The sequence below is a fragment of the Callospermophilus lateralis genome (genome assembly GCF_048772815.1).
Source record: "Callospermophilus lateralis isolate mCalLat2 chromosome 11 unlocalized genomic scaffold, mCalLat2.hap1 SUPER_11_unloc_1, whole genome shotgun sequence".
Lineage (NCBI taxonomy): Eukaryota > Metazoa > Chordata > Mammalia > Rodentia > Sciuridae > Callospermophilus > Callospermophilus lateralis.
In genome coordinates this window covers 2818948-2846692 of record NW_027510153.1, presented here as the reverse complement: position 1 = coordinate 2846692, position 27745 = coordinate 2818948, and the positions used below count along the sequence as shown (strand labels likewise).

At 56.3% G+C, this 27745-nt stretch overlaps 1 pseudogene; it reads right to left on the bottom strand.

Moving 5' to 3' along the window:
- Positions 1-18202: 18202 nt before the first annotated feature.
- LOC143385938 (urotensin-2 receptor-like) lies at positions 18203-19357 on the bottom strand (annotated as a pseudogene).
- Positions 19358-27745: the final 8388 nt, after the last annotated feature.

Sequence of the window (27745 nt, the reverse complement as noted above, 5' to 3'; positions counted from 1 at the left end):
AAGGGGTCAGAGTCCCTGGTGACCTCAAAATGTCTGTCAGAGCTGCTGGTTCTTGATGGGGGTCTTCTCTGGTCCAGGTGCTGACTGGAGGTCTTTACCTCCCCACCCTGCTGGGCCTCTTCCCCTCCTGAGCTGTGGTCACCCAAGCCCAACCTGCCTAGGAGCAGATCAGTTGGGTCCACCAAGGCTTCTGAGGCCCTCTGACCTCCTTCATGCCAAGCCCCTGTGCCCAAGCCCTGTGTCCTGAGCGCAGGAGGTGGTAGTGTCTGTAAGGTCAGGCAACAGCGGCAACCAAAAGGAGGCAGGTTTTAAAAGGCCGCTGAGCAAGGCTTTATTGAGATTCCCCCCACCCTGGGCGGAACTCTCAGACCGACAGAGCAGATAGGAAGAGGTCTGAGGAGAAACCGTGAGGGGGCTTGACCAGACTGGCATTTTATGGGGCTTACGGCAGGAAGGGAAGGACTTGGGACAGGAAAGGAGATTTTTAGAGTCATTTGTCCCAATGAAGTTGGTCGGGGGAACTGGCTGAGATCCAGGATTGGCCAGGAGACCCTGCTGATTGACAGGTGGTTCCGTGGGCCTGATTGATGTTTCTTTTGCTGCTTGGTGCTTTGTTCCTAAGTCACTTTCATCAACCTGACAGTGTCTTCACTTGCTCTGAAGGCTGAGGGCTCTGGTCTGCTTGTGTTTTATACATCACAGCAGAGCCTGGAGACATGATCCAGATCACACTGATTCATGTTCCTGAATACCTTAGACAGATTCCAGTCACTCAATTTTGGTTTAAATCATTTTCCCCACAGTATAGCCGAGAAGGGCCTCTCCCTGGGAGGATCCAAAAGAGGGGTGAGTTGGCTGCAGCCCCTGCCCACTTCTCTCCTTACCTTTAACTCTGCTCTTCCTGGGGTGGGGGAAGGCACCCCTCTGTGACCCCACCAGTAGGTGGGCTGGCTGGGTCCTCCACAGTGTCCCTGGCACTGACCGTGGTACTGCTCCTGATGGGCACTTGGAGGCACCATGTGTTGGGAGGACAGTGTCCTTGGCCTTGCTGCTGCCTTTTCAAGGTGTGCCACAGATGGCTCAGGACACACTGGCCTTGTAGATCCTGGGGTGGGATGGGGAGGTTGAAAGGCAGGGAGCGGATGGGAAGAGTCAGGAGTGTGTGAGGCTGGTGACAGGCAGCACAGACAGGACAGCTGTGTTGCTGCCCAGAGAGGTCGAGCCCATGAGCAGAGGGTGCTCAGGGGACTCTGCCGCCTTCAAGCCTGAGGCTCTGTAGATCCCCAGGGCCTGTCAGCTGCTGCACAGGCGTCAACCCCCCAGAGGTGTGGCACCTGGAGCCTGAGTGTGTGACCAGGTTTGGAAAGAGGCTCTTTGCACATGTAATAAAGGACCTGGAGATGAGGTCATCCTGAATTATCAGGGTGGGCCCTAAACCCAAGGACAGTGTCCTACCCAGAGGGAGGCAGAGGGAGGCTGTAAAGGAGGAGAAAGAGGCCTGAAGCTGGACTGAGCAAAGGGCTGCATGGCCCAGAGCTGGAAGAATGAGGAAGGACCTTCCCCCGAGTGTCCCAAGGAAGTGCCACCCTGCGACCTCCCAGGTGCAGACTCTGCCTCCAGCATGGTTCCCCGAGGCCACGTCCTGTGGACAGGCAGCTCCTGGCCCTCGGCACTGTGCTTGGTGCTTGGCTTGTGGCCCTGTCCTGGGGTCAGGCCTCCTGTGTGTTGGGTAACAGCTTGAGTTATGGTCACGGCACACCTGAGACATCTGGGAAGATTAATTGTCAGACTTTTCTAGAACTTCAGAGTACTTCTGTGATGGTGTGGCCATCTGTAGCTCTCTTCTTGCATCTTAGTTTATTCCAGTTGGGGATTTACTAAATTCCGTGTATGGATGGAATGGTCCTTTACTCTTTCCTGGGCCTCCTGTGGGCTTCATCTTGCACAAAGTTGGTCAGGTGGCTGTGTGGAGGTTCAGCGAGCATTTATTCAGCCCCCATTGCATTTACACCCTGGGCCAGTCATTGTAGTCCTGAGGAGAGGGATGCACACAGGTGAGGTAAGAATGGTCAGCACTGGTGGCCACTCCAGAATGGGAAGGACTTGGAAGTAGGCAGCGGGGGCATGCCCAGCAAGTCTGTGAGGTGCTCATCCAGGAGCAGTGAGCACCTAAGCCAGTGTGTGCCGAGCTCCAGTGTGCCAACCCGGCCAGAGAGTCCCTGGCCACTGAGGGGAGGACAGCACATCCATGCAGTGGACGCCACAGCAGCAAGAGGGAGCAGGCTGTTGGCATGGTAACAGCAGGGCATGCCACTGGTACCAGGATGAGAAAGAGCACAGATCAGGAACCCAGCCCATGCCTCCCCTCAGACTGATTGCAGGTGCCCGCCAGGGCTGCAGGGCACTTTGTGGTGAAGGACATGTCTGCTGTCTGGTCCTGAGGGTCCCATGGAGTGTGCAGGTCAGATCTTATCTGTGCACTTATGTTGGGCTGCAGGAAATGCTGCAGGAAGGTCCCACAGCCCTCTCCACGGCTAGCCCAACAGTGTCGGGGGCACAATGGGGCATAGCGTGGCTCCCTGGAATGGATCTGGGTATGGCCCCTGCGCCTGCATGGCTTTGTGAGGCCCCTTCTGTGTCCTTATGGCTCCAGCCCATGCCTGGAGACAGCCGACCCTCTACCTCCACATCTCCAGGGAAATGGTTGCTCAGGGAAACCCAGACTAGGGTCCAGGGTGCAAGAGGAGGGCCTGGTTGCCTGCACAGCTAGTAGACACCAGTCTAGCAGATCCCACCATCCCAGAGCCTGTGGGCAGCAGGTGCGTGGCTCCTGTGTGAGGGCCCTGTGTGTGGTCCACCCAGGGCCCAGCCTGTGACTTCTGAGATGACCAGCTGGGCCACTGGCCCTCACTTGTTTATTTTGTGCAGTGTGCTTTTTGCTGGTGTGCGTAAACCTGTTTACACAGGAAGTGTACAGTAGCACTTTGATGTCTTGAGTTCAGATCACGTGAAACAACACGAGTATGCAGAGTGAGGGGAGCAGACTGAGTGTCATGTTCTGCTGCCTGAACCTTGGCTGTGCATCTCTCAGGCCTGCAGAGAACAGAGAGGGAGAGCTGTAAAGGCGGCTGCTTCTGGGGGTTCTCGGGGTCCCATGCAGAACCTGGAACAGCTGTGGTGAGGAGAAAGCTGTTTGTGGGACAGCAGCTTCAGGACAGTTTCCGAGAGCATCCCTGGGCTGCTGTGCCAGGTGCTGGGCAAGGTTCCTGCCAGGACACGCCCTCCTCAGGGCACCTGCTATACTCCAGTTTACCTGGCCGCTGGGCAGGGACGGGGGGCACGGTCCCCAGGTTAGTTCAGTGTTTTCTCACTGCTGTTCTTCTGGTGGACATCAGGGGGGTTTGTGGTCCCCTGAGCAGAACCAGGAGGACTGAGGGCAGAAGCATGGGTCCTCCTTGTGTGGCCAGCAGCCACCATGACGGATACTGAGAAGCAGGGCTCTGAGACAGAAGGGATGGGTGACATTGCCTGTGCCTGCAGAGGCCACGGAACAGGTGGGGGGAGAGGGCCAGGGCTTGCAGACAGAAGCAGGACCTGCCATCTGGGGCAGAGCAGCATCTGTCCTGGGGCAACGGCTGGCTGGCCAGTGCTGCGTGGAGACACATTGGTTTGAAGATGGCATTGGAGAATATCACAGACTTTTAGGTCTTTCATTGAGTCCAGAATTTGGTCCAATGCTGTTTGCAAAGCTTTGGTACCTGAGGGTGAACAAGAATCAGGAAAGTTAAGCTAGCCGAACATGACATTCCTGTAGTTCTTCTTGTGCCGTGGTTGGTGACAAATGTTGGTACACACTTGTCCACCCAAAGGAGGCTGGAAGCATTCCTGATGTGACAGGCAGTCCACACAGCCTCTTTGAATGTCACCTCCGCCTCGGGGAAGAACACTGGTTTTCCAAGATGATGAGTCAATGGGGGCATGATGCGGCCCCCTGGTGGGAGCCTGTGTCCAGGAGTACTATTGTCCTGTGACACCCACGTTGAAGGAGCCATGGGGTCTGGAAATGTGCGAGGACTTGTGTGCAGCTGCTCTTAGGCTAAATGCCTGAAGCAGGTTCAGGACGCAGTGCATGTGCTTTTATGTGTGCATGAGGACTCGCATATAGGCAGCACATGTGGATGTGTAGCTTGGCGTGCATTTGTGTGCACCCGCATATGCACATGCAGTTGTGTGTGCACAGAACAGGTGTGTGTGTTGTGTACCTCTGCATGTACTGTAACAAAGGTGTGCACGTGTGTGTGTGTGCATGAGCTATACACAGGTTTATATGAAGTGCATAGGTGTGAGCTCAGGTAGGCCTGTGCATGTGTGTACCTAGGTGTGCAGGCAGAGGTGTGTGTGGTGTGTATGTAGACAGGTATGTATGCACGTTGCCATCTTGGAAAACAAATGTTCATCCCTGTGGCAGGAGTGACATTCACGAAGGCTGTGTATATGTAGACAGGGGTGTGTTGTGGTGTGATGTGTATATGGACAGGGGTGTGTGTGTGTGCCTAGGTATGTATGCATGGGTGTATGTGTGTGCCTAGAATGCAGACGTGTGTGTGTGTGTGTGTGTGTGTGACTGCCTAGATGTGCAGGGAGTGGTGTATGTGTGTGCCTAGGTGTACAGGGAGGGGTGTGTGTGTGTGCCTAGGTGTGCAGGCAGGGGTGTGTGTGTATGTAGGTGTGCAAGCAGGGTGTGGGTATGTAGGTGGAGGTGTAGGCTGGTGTGTCTGGACACTGGAGTCACAGGTGAGCCTGTCCAACCCACTCCCACTCTGCTCTCCCAGCTTAGGCTCCTGGGGTCTGCACTGCCTGGAGCCTCGATGCTGGTCAGATGCACCTCGGGGCCTGGGGTCCCCCTGGATGCTGCTGTGGCATCTTCAGCTGCAGGGTGGGCTTGCAGCAGGGCTCCTCCTGCTTTTGGGACCCCACCTCCTCCAGGCCTGGCCTGCTCTGGGACCGCAGGTGGGGGAACTGGCCCGTGGGCTCCAGCAGTGTTGTGGTATCTCCTCACCTCTGGGGCCACAGAGAACTCCCATGGACTGGCCAAGCTGTTCCTGAAGGCCACCTTGTGTCCTCGCAAGGACGTGCAGCAGAAGGTGCAGCTCACCATCGCCAAGGCTTTTGGCATCAGTGTGTCTTCGCTGTACCTGACGAAACCCACCTTTTTTTCCCGCATGAACAGCTTGGAGGCCCGGACAGCTCACGATGAGTACTGGAATGCACACATGGACAAGGTGGGCCCTGCGGGGCTGCTAGCTTGGCCCACTTTCTTTTGCGTGGCTGTTGGGCTCGGCGGCAGGCATCTGCTGTGCAGCGCTTATGTCCTGACATTCTGGGCCTTTTCTCCAGGGTGTCAGGGCACATCCTAAGTGGAGGGACAGTTTCCCAGGTGTCAGTGAAGGAGATGAGAAGTGATGTGCTGTCCCCAACATTTACCTCCTGGGCACCTCCCATGCTCCCTTTGCTCACTAATTTGTGCCCTGCCCACCTCCCCGGCTTGGTCTCTCCTTGTCCTCTCAGTTGGTGGAGTGCTTGCATCACATGCAGAAGGCCCTGGGTTTGATCCCCAGCACCACACACACAAACACACACACAAAGTTTGGGTTACTGGGGGTGTGGCTCAGTGGTTGAGAGCCCCTGGGTTCAATCCCCAGTACCAAAAAAAAAAAAAAGAAAAAGAAAAAAGTCTGGGTCTGCCCCCACCTGGGGGAAGCAAAGTGCCCTCCTCTGGACACTGCCCTCCTGCTTGGTCGCACCTCCCACGGGAGCCTGCCCACCAGCTCCTTGATAGGCCTCAGCTTGTGTTTTGCTGGAACACGCCGCTCAGGTGCCTGGTGCCTGGGAGGCCCTAGCTCAGCACCCACACTGTGCACTCTGCAGGTTCCCACGCTGGAGGGAGAAACTGGCCTGGGGCCAGGACCTGTGGACACCAAGGGCGCTCCCTCCTGAGCCTCTTTCCCACCTCCTCCGCAGGTGACCTACGGTTCCTTCGACTACACCTCGCTGCTCTATCTCTCCGACTACCTGGAGGACTTTGGCGGAGGACGCTTCGTGTTCATGGAGGAAGGGGCCAACAAGACAGTGGAGCCAAGAGCAGGTAGGACACACAGGCTGGCCAGCAGGCCAGGGCTTGGACGTCAGCCTTGCCTAGTCAGTGACCACTTCACACCTGTGCATGTTTGTGGGCTGTGGGTGGACAACTACACTCAGGCAGTGCTGCATTCGCAGAGCGCCTGCTGTATTTTAGGCTTGATGCTGGGGGGTGTCCAGGTCCACCTGCTGCTGTGATACCAGGAAGCCAGTATCTGTGGCTTGAGGTCACTGTAGGTCAGTGGCAGAGCCGGGCACCTGGTGGCATCACTGTGGCACACAGAGTCCTGGGCCCCCTGGGGTGTGAACCTGCTCAGTGCCCTTCTCAGATATGGAGATCTGGGTCAGGTGAAGGCTGCGCGGTGCTCTGTGTCCATCTCCAACACCAAGAGAGTGAGTGGAAACGTCCGGCGAGGCTTCCCGCCTGATGTGAGGCACACGTGGCCCCTCAGCGGTCACCTGCCCGGCCCCACCCACCTCCTCCCTCAGAACCCTGGGTGAGGGGTGGCTGGAATGCCCCAGGCTGCCACCCACGCTCAGTGGGTGACCCTTGGAAGGTGAGCAGCACAGTGCCTGGCCTTGGTCCTCCCATCTGGAGGGGGCTCTGGGCACTGAGTGATGTGCAGAGAGGAGAAGCAGCCTGCAGGGATGGACAGCAGGCCATGGGGGGTTACCTCTGCTTGCCAGAAAGCCCCAGGCCATTTGGGTTCTAGGAGCTGGGACCCGGGGCCTCTTTCATCCTTGAGACTCCTGGTGCCTGTGCAGAGAGGTGGCCCCATGGCACGTAGGGAAGGGCTCTCTGAGAAGGACAAGGAGCACCAGGCGGACACCTTTGCCCATAGGGGCCTCTCGTGGGAGGCAGTAGGTGTCCTGCAGTGGGCCTGAACCTGACCTGCGGAAGGTCCTGAGTCCATGGCCCGCAGCCACAAGGTCCACAGTGCCCCTGCCTGCCATGCTGCACCAGGTGGGCACGTCAGAGGTGTGTCGGGCCCGGCTGGCCTTGGTGCTCTGTCCTAGGGGTGCCTGTGACCCTTGCTGGCAGCTCCAGTCCTAAAGCCAGCCCTGTGCTGAGCCTGGAAAGATCAACTGGGTCTGTCCACCTGGGTCTGTTGGGTGTTGGACGCCAGCACGTTGGGAGGCAGGCAGGTCAAGGGATGCGCCTGCATCGGGGTGACCATGGGGGGAAGCCACAGGAGGTGCTGGGGTTCATTCTGGGGGTGCTGGGGGTCTCATGAGGAGGCCACACTGCAGGGACAGAGTGGAGGATTTCCCCTTGTGTGGGGGGTTTGGACACACACTGCTTTTCCTGCAGCATAGGGGTCATGGTGGAAGCTTCCAGACTTGCAATCCTCCTTTCTCAGACTCCTGAGCTGCTGGGGTTGTAGATGGCCCTTTGCTCCTGGCCCTGTGAGCACTTATGCCATCATCCCACAGTGGGCTTGGGCTGGGGGCTGCTCTTGGACACAGTGCTGTGGCCGCAGTCCCCCTAACAGGCCTCCCCCTCTAGCTGGGAGGTTCAGCTGGCTCTGTCCTGGCCTCACTCGGTCTTTTGTCACCAGTTTGGCCAGATGTCTGTCCAGCTGCACAGCAGTAGTGCAGCCAGCCTGTTCCCCAGAAGCTCAGTCAGCACTTCTGTGGGAAAACCGTGGACTGCAGCTCTTCAGCAGGTCTTGCTTTTAGACATTTTAAGCATGAACCCGGTAGGTACAGTGGTTACGCCTGTAATCTCAACAACTCAGGAACCGGAGGTGGGAGGACTGCAAGTTCCAGGCCAGCCTGGGCAGCTTAGAGAGGCCCTGTCTCAAAATAAAAAATAAGAAAGGGCAGGGATGTGGCTCAGTTTTTCAAGTGTCTCTGGGTTCATCACCAGTACCAGAAGGGTGAGTAGATAGACAGAGAGACATAGACTGAATTCAGGGTACTTTATTACTGAGCTACATCTCCAGCCCTTGTTTTTTAAATTTTTGGGGGTTCTTTAGGGATTGAACTCATGTACACTTAACCACCGAGCCACATTCCCCAGCCGTTTTTTATATTTTACTTACAGACAGAGTCTCGCTGAGTTGCCTAGGGCCTCACTAGGTTGCTGAGGCTGACTTTGAACTTGTGCTCCTCCTGCCTCCACCTCCTGAGATGCTGGGATTACAGACATGTGCCACCCCTGCTGGGCTTATATAATTGCATTTTATGAAACCTGGGTGAGGTCACACAGGTCAGCATGTCAGCAGTTTTCTCCATGAGTGGCAAACAGTTTTTTTGTAGAGAAACCTTATAGAGCAAGGAGCAGAGCCCCGGACGTGGGTTTCCAGGCCACTCACTGCAGGGGCTCAGAACTCAGCAAGGCCATTAGAATAGTCAGTCTCCTTGGGTGAAGGGGTCTGGATCAACAGCCCGCAGGAGCCAGGCCTGCCCTGCACAGGGTTTCTCCAGCTCTGCAGTTCTAAGCAGTCTGACTGCATCGGCCAACAGGGTGCGGGGCACATCCAGGGGACTTTCCTCCCCTCTTCAGACTTCGCCAAGTAGCAAGCAGGAGAGGAAGAGACGGGAGGCAGTGGCCTCTGAGGGAAGCCTGGAGCCAGGCCTGTGGCGGACCACGTCTGGGAACCTCTGAGGGCTTCCCGATACTGGCCCAGGCTTACTTTGAAGACGTGCCACAGGCCATCTCAGCACACAAGCGGACATGCACAGGATTCTCTGGGAGGACACCCAGCTGGGCCGTGTCTGAGCTGCCATTGGGTCTCCACCTAAAGGGGGCCGTAGGTGGCAGTGAGCAGCCCCTCTGGTTTGTCCTCTGTACTTGGTCTCTATTCTCCACATGTGGTGAGAAACCAGGTCTTGGACTGCCAGATGGAGGCTGCAGGGCCCTGGAGGTGGGCAGGCTGCAGGGGGCCCTGGAGGTGGGCAGGCTGCGGGGGCAGGGGGGCCTGGAGGTGGGCTGGTTGTGGGGGGCCTGGGGGTGGGCTGGCTTCTGGGGTGCCTGGAGCGCAGCATTTTCGGCAGTCTGCCCGGCCACAGAGGCCCCTGTAGCCCCTTCCCTGTATGGAGCTGGAGGTGTTTCCACCTTGTCCTGTGTCCAGCCAGGTTTACTGGTCATGCTGTTGTGTTGTGTGAAAACCCTGCTGGCCATGCTTGTGGCCTCTGGTCACCTCTCCCCTCTTTTCTCCTAGGGCGAGTCTCCTTCTTCACCTCGGGGTCTGAGAATCTGCACCAGGTGGAGAAGGTTCACTGGGGCACCCAGTACACCATCACCATCGCCTTCACCTGCAACCCCGACCACAGCATCGAAGACCCAGCATTTACGTAGCCGGTGGGGTCCTGGGATCATCCCTGGGGCCTGTCCACACACCCTCCTCTGGGGAAGCAGCCACGGGCGGGTGGCACTCCTGGGCCACCTGAGTGTGCGCCCTGCCCCTCTGGGTCCAGCCCATTCCCTCTGCACAGAGTGCCTTATGGATCATGCTTAATTTTGATTTGCGCTGTTTTAATTTCTCATCTGTCTGTAAATGAAGGAGCAGGTTTTGCTTCATAGGGTCTGTGTGTTTGCTGTGGTGCTGTGTTTGCAGCGAGCCTGAGGGCCCTCCTTCCTCAGGAGAGGTTAGGGGCCTGGGGAGGAAGTACTGTGGACAGGCAGATTTGTTCACCTGGCCTGGTCCAGTTTAAACACCAGTTGGCCCATTGAAGACTCATTGAAGTGTGGGCAGATTTGATGGGAACACCTGCAGGGTCCGCAGTTTCCCCAGAGGCAGAAGCAGAAATGGCAACTTGCAGAAGGTTCTGGTGAGCAGCGGCTTCCCGAGTGGGTGTCTGATGATCCAGATGGCCCTGAGCTGGTGCCTGTCAGCACCAGGCCCAGTGTGTCCCCACCAAGGAGGCTCTCTCCCAGGGCCTTCTGCCTGGGCAGGCTGCCTGTCCCATTGCTTTCTTGTCCAAGTGTTGTCCCGGCCTTTCCTGATAGAGCATCAGTGGTCAGAGGAACCAAAAAATAGCTCAGCTGTGGAGGGAGCCTATGCCTGAGAAGCACACCCATCAGTGTATCCAGGGTCAGGTGTGGTCCCATATTGTTCCATGTGGCTAGTTCTGGGCTTGGGCACCTTCCCCAGGGCAAGGGTTGACCTCTTACTGAGTACCCCTGGGAGCCAGACTCTCCCAATAACCCCTACCTAGTATGCTGAGCAGTGTTGCTGTGTGGCCCGTTGTCCCTGGAGCAGGTACCCCAATGTGGGAGACCAATCTCCCACGTGACTGAGTCATACTCCCCGGCTGGGTGCTGAGGCGCTCAGTCACAGAAATGTGGCAGAGCTTTCCCCACCCTTCTTGGGTTTGAGGGTGGGTCTCTTGGGCATGGGTGTGTCTTGTTAGAGCCCCATGGGTGGAGCTACGCTCACCTGTTCCTTTGTAATATAACCCCTTGCCCTGTTTAGGGTAGAATCTTCCATGGAAGTGCCTTGTGTGTGTCCCCTTCTCTTACTGTGCCCTTGGGTGTGGCCTACCCAGCTGTCAGTCAACCTGACAGTAGACATCATGAAGACAGACTCAGCCCCCTGAAACCTGACCCTTTGCCTCATTTGAATAGCTTCTCCTACCTGTGCTCTCTCTCTCTCTTTCTGCCAATCCTTAAGGTCAGAGGAGCTGTCACAGTGACCCCAATAAAAAAGGTACATGTGTCTCTTGTGTGGTTATTTTGTGCAGCCCAGTTAGCCCAGTTTACCTGGAGTGACCCCTGAGTCTTTTAGTTCCGAGAACAGAAACCCAGCACCCTGATGCTGGAGGAAGCTGCTACCCTTGGCCCTCAGGCCCTCAAGAGACCAGGTGCAGGGCTGTCTGGGGCTTGTAAAGCAAGGGGGGCATTTCTAGCCCCCTGGGAGTGAAGGGACCTGAAGCCAGAAGTCTGGGAACTGAGGTCAGCTCTGCCCGTGGTTTGGCAGGCCCTCCTGCACCACATGCCTGGCATGGGCAGTGGGGCCTCTCTGCTGTACACAGGACAGCTGCAGTGTACTTGTTCTGGCAGGTTCCACCGTGCACAGGGAAGAGCTCTGGTGTGGGCAGGCCAGCTGCAAGCCCTGGGCAGTGGGCAGAAGCACTGGGCCCCCGCAGTCCCTCCCATGCCTACCCTGGGGAATACTAGAGTAGGGGCCATGTTGTTAAGGGGGAGTTGGTGGATCTGGGAAGGTGGACAGTCCAGCTCTGCTGCTGGGCGTGCTGGCTTCTCGGGGATGGCAGCTGTATGGGCCTGACCAGTTAGGCTATAGTTTCCAGGCCCTGCTGAAAAAGCTGTGTCCTCCCCACACTTGGGCTTTTCTTTATTTATGCCTCTTGGCTTCCCAAAATTATGCTTGGGACATGCCAGATCCCTACTGTGGAACCCCACGGTTGCGCCATCTGGTCCCAGCCCTGGGGTCCTGCATGGGGCTGGGCACTTCTGTCCTTGAAGCTGCTGCCTCGTACTGCTGGAGAGCTCGGTGGTGGCTCAGGCTGGCCAGACACTGGAGAGAAACAAGCCACCTGGGTGGAGACAGGCCATGGGGCTGGACAAGGCCTCAGAGGCTTCTCAAGGGACACTTGACCAACAGCAGACCCTGAATCTCTATCCTCATAGCTGGGGCCAAAGCCAGGCCTGTGCATCAGCCACAGGCAGAGCTCTGGGGCTGTGGGAGGAGCCTGCAGGATGTCCTCGTGGCCAGGGGAGGGCGTCAGAGGACCAGATCTGAGCAGTCATCACCTGGGTGACCACGCATCAGACAGGGCTCCAACCCATGCTTCACAGACCCCCAGCTTCCCTGGAAGGGCAAGACAGATACAGGCCCTGCCAGCTGGCTCCCTCCTCTTTGGGCTTCACCAGTGGGCATAGCAACCCAGAAGACCAATTCCTGGTCAACACCAAGCGTCTGATGTCCTGTGTAACTCTGGAGTGCTTTGTTTTAAGGTCTCCACAAACACATCACACGGAAGCCAGGGGACAGAAGCCTGGGGAGGATGGGCACTTGCAGGGTCAGGTGTGAGGTTTTGCTTTTACACCTAGAGCTGTTCAGGAGGAGCTGAGGGACCCAGGGATGTGGCCTGGGGGGCCACCCTGCCTGAGGATCTCTATGGTGCTGCTGGCCTCTGGCGAGACATCTCAGTCACCAGACATCTCTTTCCCATGCCTTCAGCAGGGCTCTGGGGCTCAGGGTTGGGGGCACTTCTGCTTGTCACTGAGACAGGAAGGGGACTCTCCCCAACCTCCCTCTTGCTCTTTGTCCCAGTGGATCTGGGGTTCTTTCAGGTCCCGGCCAGCAGGGGGCAGCACACAATCGCACTGGCAGCTGAACTGGCCCTGTCTGCCAGAGAGCAGGGGAGGTCTATGCCTGAGCAGCCCACAGAGGAAATCAGGTCCCTGGTTCCCTCCCTCCCCTCCCCCTCCCCCTCTTCCTCCCTCCCCCTCCCCTTACCTTTTCTTCCACCTCCAGGTCCTTTTTTTGCGGGGTACTGGGAGTTAAACCCAGGGGTGCTCTACCAGCTACATCTCCAGCCCTTTTCTTTTTTTACTTTGACAGGGTCTCATTGAGCTGTCCAGGCTGGCCTTGACCTTGGCACCCTCCTGGGGTCACAGGTGTGCCTCCCATGCCTGCTTTCCTTCCCTCTTAACCCATTTCAAGGTCTAGAAGATTGAGGGGAGATTGAGCTGGGGCTGACTTCCATTACTGAGGAGGCTGATGAGGGTCACTGCACAGTGTGGGGTCACGGCCATTCTCTGTCCCCTCCTGTGACGTTGACAAAGGACAAAGCTGGCAGATGAGGTGCTTGGGGAGGGCAGGGCACCACAGGGCCTCTGGCATAAGGTGGGCTGCTGGATATGTGGCCACCCCTCAACACCTCCTGCCCCTCCCCAGGGCCCCTCCTGCCCAACCCCAACCTCTGGGCCCATCTGGGGCTCGTGGGCAAGGGACACAGTGCTGAGCTGGGGTAGCCCAGTGATCACTCCCATCTCTCTCTGATGAGGAGGCCAATACCTGGGCACAACCTTGGAGGCATTTTGCAGATGCCTCTGAGGGCTCACCCTCCCCCATGCCCCACCCAGCCCCTTGGGCCCCTGGGACCCCTCATGGAGGCCCCAACCAACATGGGATGACCAGAGTGTTTATTTCAGCTTGTATGTGGGCCCCCTCATCAGGCCCCCAGGCCCCAGGAGGAAACCTGGAATGGGGTGGCCGGCACTGACTGCCAGCTCATAGGGCCACCACCCTGGGCAGCTGCACCGTCTCTGGATTTCATGCTGATGCATAGCTCTGGGGTGAGACACAGCTCTGGACTGTCATTCACATTACGGAGAGCCAGACACTATGGAGGGCTCAGTGTGGCCAAGTAGAGGGGCAGCACTCCTGGTTGGGGTGGACAGTCACCAGCCCATACCCGGCAAGGGCAAGGACACATCATTTCCAGGCACTGGAGTCTGTCCAGCACTTCCCGGGTCATATGCATACCATGGCCCCCACCTGCAGGTCCTGATGTGGCCTGGCAGCCCCTCAAGCCTCCAGTCCCTCAATGAAGGGGGCTCACATGGGCCCCATGAAAGATGCAGCAGAGGCCAGATGGGGGCAGGATGGAGAGGGGAGAGACCTCCCAGGTGGTGACCTCTGGGCGGCCTGAGATAGTGGGAGGTGTCCTGGCTGGGCTGGCAGGGGAGGCAGAGGGGCCAGAGCATTGAACAGAGTCCTCAGGCTGCTGGGCACGCAAGGCTGCCTTCCCACTCTTACTGCACTCACCACCCAGCCCACCAAACTTGGAGTATAGGAGAGCAAAGCCACAGGATGGTACTGTCCAGCCAGGGCCAGGGCCAACCTGGCACCTGCCCCAGATGGCTTGTGGGACGGGGCTCCTCTGGGGCCCGAGCTAGCCTGGAAAAGGCCTGAGTTGAGCTGCCCACTGGCCACAAGCTGCCTTCCCGCTGGTTCCATCATCTGTCTGGAATTTAAATGGAAAATCCTGTCTTTGCACATGGGGAGGGGGGAAGGTGCCTGCACTGCTTGGGACAACCTCCCCAGTGCCTGCTCCACACCCAGAGGATGACGGAGCCCAGGGCCTTCCCCAGGTGGCCCTTCAGGTAGTCAGGCAGGACCCACCTGGCAGGCAGGTGTATGCTCTGGGCAGGAGGAACTCAGGCTTTTGGAAATGAATCACAGTCATCCACCCTGCCACCCTCCCAGGCCAGGGCCACCTCTCACCCATAAATGCTATTGCTGTGGTCACCCACAATCCAGTAGGTATCCCCTCAATTTCTTTTTGATGGAGACAATGTCCCAAAGCAGAGAGCTCTGTGGACAAGTAAACAGTGGTATCTACTTGTCGTAGGTGGTACTTCCCAAGAGCTTTATTCCTGGAAAAGTTAGAAGTACAGGGAACTTAGGTGTGTGTGTTTCTTGTTGGTAAATTATGTAACAGGACTCACAGACCTGGGCAGGTGCCTGGGTAGTGAGATCTGTACCTCCTTGCCCTGGTGTGTCCCCACACAGCTGGGCACCTGCTGTTCTCCCCCTGTGCACCCAGATTAGCGACATCTCAATGCTTGCTGTTGGGGAGAGAGGGTGGGGCCTGGGGAAGTCACAGCCTCAGCTCTGTAGCCCTTGGACTGGGCTGGGCCACTCCCCTGGGAGCTCAGGGTACTTGAAAAAGTTCCATGGGGCCCCATGGACAGCCTGGAGTTGTGGTGTCACCCCTCTGCCAGGGCGGAGGTGATCCAGCCCCTGCAGACCTGCCTGGAGACCACTGGCCAGAAAAGACAGGCACCCAGAAAACTGATCATGTACTCTGTGTCCACTCCCAGCCAAGGGACCCAGTGCACACATTTGTTCATTCACCACCACTTGTGGGCCACAGCCTATCAGGTCACCTTCCCCTTCCTAATTTTGCTCTGCTCTGAGGCAGTTGGGTGGGGTCAGTGGAGAGAGGGCTGTATCCCATAGCCTGGCAGGATGTCACTCCCTTCAGTCCAGCCAGTCCCCATGCTGGCCGCTTCGCTGTTCGAGGTCTTCCTGGGAGCCTTGTGTGCCCCCCACAGCCTGGATCCACACCATTCACCCCGCTCCAGCCCAGACCTACCACACTTTCCATCCCAACTGAGCATCTCACAAGGGGATTCTCAAGTAGCTTCTGTGCAGAGAAATCTCTTCCCCTAGATGCTTCCAAATTACAAGAGGTCCGCGTGCAGGCCAGGACAGGAAGAGTCCTGCCTCAGGGGTGAGTGCCCATGGCACAGCCACCCAGGGAGCAGTGGGTCTCTACTGAGGACGCATTAGCCTGCACCCACCCAGCCCCACGGCTGGGATTTGCCAGTTCTGAGGCAGCCCCACACCAGACCCAGGCATCCACCTCTAGGTAGCCGAGCTGCACCACACCATGTGGGCAAGTCTGAAAGCTGCTAGCTCCCAGACCTTCAGACAGGAGAGAAGATTCTGCCTCGAGGCTGCCAGCCCACAGTCTCCAGAGCCTTTGCTGTGTGTGTATCCTGCAGGAGACACGTGTCCTGGGATGGTTTGTGGTGAGAGTGGCGCCCCTCTGTGGATGGCCTGATCACTGCAGCACACTTTACACAGCTGAGTTTTAGGCATGCAGCTAAGAGCCGTTGCTGGGGAGGTGGGCTTCAGACCAACAAGGAGACAGGAGGCCTGATGCTCAGTCCATCTGTGGACACCGACCTGTGTGCACCCTCGTCCTGACCCTCTGCTGTCTGCCTTGCTCTGGTCTTGTCTGCCTCAGACCCATGGACCCTAGGCAGCCTCAGAGTCTTGGGGGTCAGGCTGGGTCTCAGGGCCAGCCTGGCCTCAGAGCAGAGGTGTGGCCAGGGCAGGTGGGGCCAGAGGCCTTCACAGTGCCTGCTGGGCTTTACACACTTCTGAGCTAGAGGAGCCTGCATAGATCACCTTCCTGGCTTTGATGGCACCTACTGCCCCTGGGAGTTGGATTCTGGCAGCTCACTGGGACTTGGGTACCAGGAATGAGGTGGAAAGGGAGTGGCTGAGGGTGGGGTCAGGGGGTACTGAGCCGCAGCAAGTTGTGTAGGGTCCTTGAGTTTCTGTGTGTACCTTGTGGGAGGTATGAAAAGATGGCCAGGTGAGGGCCAGATGAGGGCCAGGTGAGGACCAGGTGAAGGCCAGGTTAAGGGCCAGGTGATGGTCAGGTGAAGGTCAGGTGAGGACCAGGGAGGAGCCAGGTGAGGCCAGGTGAGGGCCAGGTGAAGGCCAGGTGAGGGTCAGATGATGGCCAGGTGAAGGGTCAGGGTGAGGACCAGGTGAATGCCAGGTGAAGAGCCAGGTGAGGCCAGGTGAGGGTCAGGTGAAGGCCAGGTGAGGGCCAGGAGAGGAGCCAGGAGAGACCAGGTGACGGCCAGGTGAAGGCCAGGTGAGGGTCAGATGATGGCCAGGTGAAGGGTCAGGGTGAGGACTAGGTCAATGCCAGGTGAAGAGCCAGGTGAGGCCAGGTGAGGGTCAGGTGAAGGCCAGGTGAGGGCCAGGAGAGGAGCCAGGAGAGACCAGGTGACGGCCAGGTGAAGGCCAGGTGTGGGTCAGATGATGGCCAGGTGAAGGGTCAGGGTGAGGACCAGGTGAATGCCAGGTGAAGAGCCAGGTGAGGCCAGGTGAGAGTCAGGTGAAGGCCAGGTGAGGGCCAATAGAGGAGCCAGGAGAGGCCAGGTGAGGGCCAGGTGCCCCCTGTGGGCTGCATTGCACCCTGTGGCCTGCAGAGTGCTTTGTCTCAGCAGGACCCTACACCTGCCCGACTCTCCCTGGGGTGGAACGCCAGTGCTCAGCTGACCAGCCGCCGCCTCAGTTTCTGCAAGGATGCTGCCTAGTGCTCACCTGCCCTCTCCACCCCTGGGTCTCCCTCCCGCCCTCTCCACACCAAGGTGCGCTAGATGTGTGCACACTCACAGACATGTGCACACGTGTCTTTCTCTAGGACTCTACTCCTGTCGGACCTGTGGGAACATCTGGGACGTCTCAGGTGCTCAGAGACTCATGCATGTTCCCTTCCCTGACCTTGGCTGGGGGGACCAGGCCAGGCCACATCTCAGGCTCATCCCTGTGGTCCCCTGCTCTCTGCTCCAGAAGAGCTTTCAGGTGGGGTCAGGCATGTTGGGATGCTGTGACTCTCTCCCTGGGCCGTGAGGCCACCCGTGCCCCCAAGAGACCCAACACTTTGCTCATGTCCAGCTCAGGGGGTCAGGGGCCATGGTCAGCCCTGTGGCTCCAGAAATTCCCCCCTCTGGGGTACCTTGGCTCTGGAGGGCAGGAGGGTTCCCAGAGAAGTGGGGTCTAGAACAGGGGCCCTCCTGGCCCGCCTGCCCACAGAGCCATGTTCCTGTGGTCTTCCTCCACCTGTGGTTCCTCCTTGTGGTTCACTGTTGTGTGGTGCTGTGGGGCCTGGGGCTGGTTCACGAGGTGGCTCAGCCTCCCTGGCCTGGCTCCCCCACACTTCCAGCATGCCAGAGGAGACCTCGTCCTGCCTCTCCCTGCCCCTCCCTGAGGCCCGGGAGGCCACCTGTACATGTCATCCCTGACACTGAGGGAGAGTCCTTTTAGCCACATGTGTGTGTTCCAGACCCTGACAAGCATCCCCCACAGCCAGGCAGCTTCCCCCCACGTGCCATGGTCCCAGGGGCAGGACCCTCCTCGCTGACCCTCCTCAGCTATTGGGCTGAGGCAGAGGCTGCAGAGCTCCGGCTTTATTGTGCCCAGGGCTAAGCAGGGAAGAGCAGCAGTCAGGAGGGCTGGGGCAGGGGATAGGGAAGAGGTGCCCACGGCCTTCCCAGCCATGAGGGCAGAAGGGCTGCTCTGGGACCACAAGGCTGGGCATCAGACCCCCATGGGCCTGGGAGGCAGGCCTGGCTCCAGAGACGTGTGCGGGAGGAGCATCTGCATATGGTGGGGATGTGGCCATCTCGCTGAGGGCAGCAGTGAGAAACAGAAGAAGGTGGAGGAAGAGCAGCAGAGGCCAGCTGGGAGTGGGCACTTGGGAAGGGCCGCAGGGCATGACCTGGGCTTTGGGGCCTTCCCTGCCTGGACTCCCTGACCAGTAGGCTCACACAAGGGACTCAGACACAGGCCCCACCAGCTGCCACAGGGGACAGTATGAGGGTCTCTGTGGCCTGTTGGCTGCTGGAGGACAGTGAGTGTCCTGAGTCCCTCTGGAAGTGGACGTGACTGGGCAGGAAGCTGCTGGTGCCCTCATGGCCACTGCTGCCCCTGGAGCGTGGGCGTCCCGGCATGTGCTCGCGGTAGTTCTTGGTGAGCAGAGTGTAGAGGAAGGGGTTGAGGCAGCTGTTGCCGTAGGTGAGGCAGGTGGTCAGGTAGTTGATGATGCGCGCTGTCCGGGGCGCCAGCAGGAGGGCCTCATCGTACTGGGAGAGCAGCTGCCACAGCCAGAAGGGCAGGAAGCAGGCCCAGAAGAGCAGGACAACGCTGAGGATGAGGCGGAGCACCCTGGGGTTGGGCAGTTGCCGTGTCTGCCTGCAGGAGGCCAGCTGTGACAGCTAGTAGGCCCGGGCCAGGCAGGCGTAGAGCAGCCCGATGACCAGGCCGGGCCCCACGATGCTGGTCCTGAAGAGCAGCGTCAGGTAGGCGCGGTGTGCATGTGGGCCCCAAGCCGGCAGGCAGAGACTCTTGGGGCCCCTGTGGAACAGCCGAATGGCGAGCATCATGGGCAGGGTCAGCAGCATTGCCAGCAGCCAGGTGCCCAGCACCAGCAGCTTGCGGTAGCCCTTGGAGCGCTGCACAGTGTACAGGGGTCTCAACACTGCAGCATGGCACTCACTGCTCATGACGGTCAGGGTGAAGATGCTGGCATGCATGTTCAGGAAATCCAGGCTGAAGAGGATGCGGCAGCCCACGTCACCAAAGTGCCAGTCCTTGGTGATGTAGGTGGCCACAATGAAGGGGATGCTGAGCAGGTAAAGAAGGTCTGCCAGAGCCAGGTTCACCACATAGGCGTACATGGAGGCCGATATGTGCAGGAAGCGGCACGTGACCACCAGCGTGTACACATTGCCCACCATGCCCACCAGACCCATGGCCGAGAGCACTGCCCTGAGGGCCCCCATGGCCACCAGGTCCTGCAAGGAGCCGGGCTCCGTCAGGCTGGTCCAGGAGCTGTTGAGGGACACATTGGGGCCACCAGGTGGCTTGGGTGTGGCACTGCCTGACACAGCCAGCGCAGGGAATGTGGTTGGGGACTCTGGGCTCAGCGCCATCTCTGCCTTCAAGCTCGGCTCCAGCTGGGACGGCTGTTCCTTGAAGACGGGGTGGGGTGTGTCTGTGGGCAAACGACCGTTCTGTGGGAGAAGTGCCCATCAAGGTGCAAGGCAGCACTCCCTTCCACGCCCACAGGCACGAGATGGACAGCCCCCACAGGCCACTCAGTCGCAGAGGGACAGGGACTCTAAAGAGGAGCCCTTCTGTTTCATCTGTCTCACTCCCAGGGGGGACCTGGGAACTATGTGACCAGCTGTCCCCAGGGAATTCCCCAGAAGGACCCCAGCCCAGGCCTCGATGCCAGCCAAGGCCTCCAGGGCTGACTGAGCTTTTCTGAAAGCACAACACAGCAGTGCAGCCCCTCATGGTCAAGGCCAGCACGGGAGGAGCTGGGAGTCCTGGGGTCCAGCCTGAGACACCTCTCTGTCATTTCATTTCACTTGTACATTTTTTAAAAAATGTGTTTTCTCCTAACTACAAAAGAAATATCTGCTGACTTTAAAAGTCCAAATTGAAAGTGAGGAAAACAAGCCTGGACCCTCACACCACACGCACAGCCACAGATGGCAGACTGAGCCTGGATCCTCACACCACATGCACAGCCACGGATGGCAGATTAAGCCTGGACCCTCACACCACATGCAGAGCCACGGATGGCAGACTGAGCCTGGACCCTCACACCACACGCACAGCCAAGGATGGCAGATCTATGTGTAAGAGGTTAAATAGATCTATCAGTTGGGCTTCTGGAAGTAAATAGAATATCTCCATGAACCTTTGGTGAGAAAAGATTTTTAAAAAATAAAATTTATTTAGAACATTAAGAGGGGGACTGGGGTTGTGGCTTCGCGGAAGAGCACTCACCTAGCAAATGCAAGGCTCTGGGTTCAATATTCAGCACCACATAAAAATAAATAAAATAAAGGTATTGTATCCAACTACAACTAATATATATATATATATATATATATATATATATATATATATATAGAGAGAGAGAGAGAGAGAGAGAGAGAGAGAGAGACCCTGAAGGCTGTCCTCCCCCATATCCAGGCCTGTGTTGCCTCTAGATGGCTTCCCTCTTCCCGTCCAGGCTGATGATATTAAGGATAAATTCTGCCTGGTCCTACTCCTGGCGACCCTGAGCTCCTGCTACAGAAGGGGACCAGACATGTCCAAGTCCCTCCCGCCTTCCTTCTTGCAGCTGCCTCTGGTCTGGAAAAGCTGGTTGCGATGTCCTCTCCCACGGCTGGACAGCTAACCCCCCGGAAATCGCCCAGGCCCCCTCGCTCAGCTGCCCCACCTCTTGGCCAGTGCCCAAGCCCTCTGGGGGTCGCCCACCTTCCCCCATGGGACTGTTAAAAGAAGGCGAGAAGGGAGCAAGACCCCCAGTCTGACAGTCCCCAAGTAACTGGTGCAGCTGGAGGGTCTTTGGCGGCCTGGCAGAACCCGAGCCTAGGGCCCAGGGACAGGACCGCCAGGAAGCCCACACCAAGTCGGGGGCGTGCACCGGCTCATGGTCTTCCATCGGTCCCTTGAGGATCAAGACCTGCGTCTCCAGGGACCTCGCGTTCCCTCTGGGAGCCACAATGCCAGCTCTGGGGCAGCAGGAGCTCTCGGGACCACGCCAGGAGCACCGTGCACCCCAGCCACCCGAGCTGTACCCACCTGCCGCGGCACTTGGATAATCACGGAGCCATCAGATCTGTCCACCCAGCCTGGGGTCGCTCGGGACAGCCACCTCGCCTGGCGTCTGGTCGCTCCCCACAAGTCTCCAACCACTTCGCGAAAAAGTGGGCTCCGGGAACTTCTGCGCTGTCCCTGCCGGGGGCGCGGAGGGGCGGAAGATCCGTGGCCTCCTGGGCTTCCATGCAAAGGAGGGAGGTGCCCGCCCTCTCTACGGGGAGAGTGGCGCCGCGCCCAGCCCCTGGCCGCCGCCACCTGCCCGGTCGCCAGCTGGGAATGCGCCGTGGCCCAGCGCCAGCTCGTGGGAATTAATAACCCAGCGCAATGACGGATCACGGGCGCAAAGGGAGCGGGGTGCCGGGCGGGGAAGGTCACGGCCAGGTCGGGTGTGGCTGGGCTCAACCCGGGGGCATGGGCAGGTCCTGCCGCCCTGGATCTGTGCGGGGTGGAGAAGCCAGGATGCAGCGGCCACACACAGCCTCCACTTGCAGCCTCCCGCTGAGTCTTCCTGACCTCGGATTCTCCGCTGTCAATCAGGCTCTGGGGGCGAAACAACCTGCCACCCCAGGAACCCTCAACACCTTCCCAGAAACCCAGGGTCTTGAAAGAGGCAGGCGTCGGGTGGGGACTGTGGAGTCGTCTAGCCCAGGCGCTGCCTGGGGAGCTTGCAGGGCCGGTCCAACCCCGGGTGTCGGGTTTGCGGGCTTCTGTGGATGAGCAACCTAGACAGGTCTGGGGATTCAGGGGGTCTGGTTGCATCTGACCTGACCTAGTCCTCTACCTGGCCCTCCTGACTCTAGGGTCTTTGTTCACTGCCTTTCACACTTTAGCAGAACCCAGGAAGGTGACACTGGGAAGAAGCAAGGCCTTGGATGTGGGAGGATGTCACTTTGAAATGAGGCCCCTTTGCCATGAGCCAACCGCTGGTGCCCACTCTCTATCCTCCTGGGACTCCACCTCTGACTGCAGGCCAGCTGCCAGGGTGTGGGCAGTCGGTGGTCAGTTGCTTCCTGTTGGGCCTCAGTGCCTCTCTGCAACAGCAGACTTCCCTGGCCACCTAGCCCCTCCCTCTCTTCTTAGCTCTCTTCTCCAGGTGCATCCTGAATGTGCTGTCTCCTCTGGGGTTGTCACTTCTACTGCCTGCAGAGCTGAGCGGTGCCACTATCTCTCTGGGTCATCCATATGCAGGTGGCACACTGCCCAGGAGGAGGCTTGAGGAGTGTACTGTGGAGTGGGGGCAGGAGGGGCAGAGGGTGAGGGTGGGACCCTCAAGCCTTGTCATCCTCCACTTAGAGCCATAAACCAAGAGCACCTCTGGGGGCAGCATCCTGGAGGGCTCAAGTGGGGGTTGCGACCAAGGTCAAGGGAAAACAAGGTGGTACTCATGATTGGGTTGCAGGGACAAGGGAGGGGAACATTATGGCTGCTGAAGTGACTGCTGGGCAGGCACTTTGGCTTTGGGTGGAGGGCCACACCACTGTCCCAACCTACCTGCCTCTGGAGGGTCGCCACTGTCCCAGCCCACAGGAGCATGTGGACCTGGCTTTCCTGTTGCTCAGGTGGATGTAGAGGGCCTAGGGAAGTCCATGCAGTCATCCTCACTGGACTTAGAGAAGGCTGGAGCCTGCTTCTGAGAGTGGACACAAGAGTATCTTGCATAGACTCCAAGTCCTGAAGGACCTGAGAGTCCCTATGTGTCCTGGGAGAAGACCACATGTTCTTAGGACTCACGCCATCTCCTCAGGCCTGGAATGGATCACCAAGGGGCCATGATCACTCTGCAGCCAGTAGTGTTGACCCCAAAGTGACTGTCATGTGCCCTGCCCTGTCCCTCCAATATCCCCTTTCAGGTGTCCTGGCAGCAGATGCTGGCTGCACTCCTGTCTCAGACCGGCCCCTTGCCCTGACATCTCATCTCTAGGACCTTCACAGAAATGAGCTCCATCAAAGGAACCCAGCCCAGTGGGGTGCCGCCCAGTGGTGGACCCCCTGGAAGGCACGAGGCCTGGCCTTGGCTTCAGCCCCTGGTTCTTCAGAGGCAGGTGCTCCACACTCGGTCAAAGAGGACTGGATTTTCTAATAAAAGAGTCCAAGAGTCTTTCTATAACTTTAAAAATACAATGTCTAAGATTAAGAAACCACACAGAAGAATCAGTTGACTCAAAGGTTGGTCAATAGAGTGATCCGAGCTCCGAGAGACAAGGAGAAGAATAGAGACACAGGCAAGCAGGGAGATGGGGCCCCGTCGCCGGCTGCCTTGCACCGGAGCCCCAGAGAAGAGGAGAGAAAGGGGACAGAACCAGTATCTGAAGTGTGGCTGGAAACTTCTCAGAACTGGTGAACAAGTCAAGAACCTCAGCAGGTCGCAGGCAGGAGAACCACCCCTCTGCACCTCAGCAAAGACCTGAAGACAGAAGTGGTAGTAAAGCCGTCAGAATAAAACAGAACTAAACAAGCGGGACAAGGAACCAACGACTGCTGGATTCTCTCCAGAAACCGTGGAGACCAGCAGAAAACGGCCTACAGCTCTCCAGGGAGCTCCAGGGACTTCAGACCTGGTTCGGAGCACATGGAGGAGGGATGTCGCTTGGGGGTGGCCCAGCCAGCTGGGGCTGGGCTGGATTGGGGACTCATGCTGAGGATGCCTCTTTCTGCTTCATGGTTTTCCATCCCCAGTGAACGTGGAGTTCTTCTTCCTCTTTCCCAACACTCCAAAGCATCCTTGACATCAAATATCTCCAATGACTTCTTCTCCATTATTTTGTGAATCCACACTCCAGTAGATTGGGGTGAGGTTGGGAGCAGCTCTGCCTATCGCTGTGGCTCCCAGACACTGGGCTTTTGGCTCAGGTGTGTGCTCAGGGTCCTCTCCTGGGAGGAGTTTGCAAGTCCACTCTGCCAGGCCCCAGGAGAGCTTCGTGTGCACAGCCACCATCCCCAGGCTATTTCTGGGCATGCTTCTGGGGATGAACTCTGCCTTCTCCCATGTATTCATCCCTCTTCTGTGGTTGGAGCAGAGAGGTCATAGCTTGGCCTCTGTTAGGGTTTAAATGTAAGGTATCCCCCAAAAGCCCATGTGTGAGACAATGAAAGAAAGTTTAGAGGTGAGATGACTGGGTCATGAGAGCCTTAACCACTCTGTGCATTAATTCCCTGATGGGGAGTGACTGGGTGGTGACAGGAGGGGTGTGGCTCGTGGAGCTGGGTTCCACGGGTATGCCCTTGAAGTTTATGTTTTGTGAGCTGAGTTTAGCTCCTTGGTGCCATGTTCCCAACTGTTTTCCTCCACCACAATCTTCCACCATGATGTCCTGCCTCACCTCCAGCCCCAAGGAATGAAGCCATCCTTCTACCGACTGAGACTTCTGAAGTTGTGAGCTCCCAAAAAAACTTTTCCTTAGCAGGATGTAAGATAAACACCCATAAATTAATTGCATTCTTTTATTTCAGTGATGAATCAACTGAAAGAGAAATTACAAAAACTATCCCTTTCAAAATAGCCTAAACATAATAAACATTTGGGAATCAATCTAACAAAAAAAGTGAAAGGCCTCTACAATGAAAACTACAGAACACTAAAGAATGAAATTGAAGAACTCCTTAGAAGATGAAAAGATCTCCCATGTTCTTGGATAGGAAGAATTAATATTGTCACAATGGCCATACTACTAAAAGTGCTATACAGATTTTAATGTGATTCTTATTAAAATTCCAGTGACATTCCTCATAGAAATAGAAAAAGCAGCTATGAAATTCATTTGGAAAAATAAAAGGTCCTGAATAGCCAAAGCAATCCTTAGCGAGGAAAGTGAAGCAGGAAGCATCACAATGCCAGGCCTTAAATTATATTACAGAGCTATAGTAACAAAAACTGCATGCTATTGGCACCAAAACAGACGTGAAGACCAATGGTACAGAATAGAAGACACACAGACAAGCCCACATAAGTACAGTTATCTCATACTAGACAAAGGCACCAAAAACATACTTGGAGAAAAGATAGCCTCTTCAACAGATGGTGCTGGGAAAACTGGAGATCCATGTATAACAGAATGAAATTTAACTCCCCTCTCTCACCCAAAACTCAGTTCAAAATGGATTAAGAACCCAGGCATTAGGCCAGAGACCCTGTGCCTACTAGAACAAAAAGTAGGCCCAACTCTCCCCTGCATTGGCTTAGGAACTGACTTCCTCAACAAGACTCCTAAAGTGCAAGAAGCAAAATCAAGAATCAATAAATGGGATGGAATCAAACTAAAAAAACTTCTTTACAGCAAAGAAAACAAGAATGTGAAGAGAGCCCACAGAATGGAAAAAAAATCTTTGCCATTTGCACCTCAGATAGAGCATTGATCTCCAGGATATATAAAGAACTCAAAAAACTTAATACCAAAACAAACCAACCAACAACAACAACAGCAACAAAAACCCAAATAACCAAATCAATAAATGGGCAAAGGATCCGAACAGACACTTCACAGAAGAATAAGTACAATCAGTCCACAAATATATGAAAAAATGTTAAATATTTCTATCAATTAGAGAAATGCAAATTAAAACTACACTGAGGGGGTTAGGGTTGTGGCTCCGTGGTAGAGTCTTGCCTATCACATGCGGGGCACTGGGTTCAATCCTTAGCACTCCATAAAAATGAAATTAAGGTATTTTCCACCTACAACTAAAAAAATAAATGTTTTAAAAAAACTATACTGAGATTTCATCTCACACCAGTCAGAATGGCAATTATCAAGAATACAAGTAACAATAAATGTTGGTGAGGATGTGGGAAAAAGGCACACTCATACATTGCTGGTGGGACTGCAAATTGGTACAACCACTCTGGAAAGCAATATGGAGATTCCTCAGAAAACTTAGAATGGAACCACTGTGTGACCCAGCTATCCCACTCCTCAGCATATACCCAAAAGACTTAAAATCAGCATACCACAGTGATGCAGCCACATCAATGTTTATTGCAGCTCAATTCACATATTCCATAGCTGAACTATGAAACCAACCTCAGAGGCCTTTAATAGATAAATGGATAAAGAAAATGTGGTACATGTACACAATGGAATATTACTCAGCCACAGGGAAGAATGAAATTATGGCATTTGTTGCTAAATGGGTGGAGCTGAAGACCATCATGCTGAAGCAGACCAGAGACCCACCCCCCTGCCAGAAGACCCTTACCATACTTAAATCTATCAGCAAAATCTTCTGCAGAGGGTATTGTGGTTTATAGCTTCCTCTTTGTTTGCAAATGCCAAGTTTTCAGGGGGAAAAATTACTTTTATGTAGAGTTCTGCAAAAATGTAACCCCCACCCCAGTATAAAGTTCAAAGAATTTCTAGATTCAGGATCCAGAGGAGAATTTCTGGCACAAACTATACTCTGGACAAGCCGATGCAGCCAGTAAACCTGCTTCCTGCTAATTCCTCAGGTGTCCAACTTCACCTGTCCTGCATCGATGCTAAGTGAAATAAGCCAACCCCCCAGAATCAGAGGCTGAATGTTCTGATGCACAGATGTTAATACACAGTAAGTCAGAGAGGGGAGTTTGTGTTTTGTGAGCTGAGCTCAGCTCCTTGGTGCCATGTTCCCAACTGGTTTCCTCCATCACAGTCTTCCACCATGATGTCCTGCCTCACCTCCAGCCCCAAGGAATGGAGTCATTCCTTGATTACACAAAAGGGGAATGAAGGGAAGGGAGAGGGGTGGGAACAGGAGAGACAGTAGAATGAACGGACCTCACTTTCCCATGCCCGAATGTGAATACACAACCAGTGAGACGGCACATCACGTACAACTGCCAGAACGAATCCCACTAGAGTGAGTCACACTGCACGTATGTGTAACATGTCGAGAAACACTCTATTATCAGGCATGTCTAAAAAGAACAAATGAAAATTAAAAATAAATAAATAAACTCTTCTTCTCTGATTATTCTTGACGGGTAAGGCAGCCTCCCACCCTATCAGGACCCCGGGTGCATTGCAGCTCCACCCACAGTTCATGGAAGAAATACAACGCCAAAGACAGCAGAGTGTCCAGCTCTGGGTCTCCTTGGTGGCCCTTCCTGGTCTTCACAGTGCTGCTCTTGGCGGGATGCCAGGGATGGAGACAGGCAGGGGGGACCAATCTTTGGGCTGTTCTGCACCATGTGTGGGATCTTAGTGGGGCTCAGCCCTTCCATATCTCACCTACCCGCCTAGAGGTGCATGATTCCTGGTGAGGTGAACCACGTGGCCCATGCTAATGGCCCAGTTGGTGTGAGCAGGAGAAGAGAATCCCAATGTCCAGGAGAAGGACCTTGGGGAGGTGCTGATCCATCCCTCCTGACACCCTAGAGGCCTGCAGTCCCTGCACCTGAGAGAAGGAAGGTGACATAGGAGCTTCCTTCTGCTCAGACCTCAGCCCCAGGCCCCACGCAACTTACCCTGGCCAGAGTGGCTTCCCTGCCCACCTCTCACCTCCCCCTCTATGCCACCCCTGCCTCTGCATGAAGCCATCTGACCTCCCAAGCACCCTGGAAATCCATGCCCCCTCCCACAACTCCTCAAAGCCCCAGCTAGACTCTGCCTTAAGTCAGCAGGGAGCAGAGGGCTTCTGGTCTGAGGGTACAGGGCCAGCCACAGGGAACCTGAGACCCCAGGATCCCACTGCCCCCCGGGCTCTTGGTGCAGGAGGGTCCATCTCCC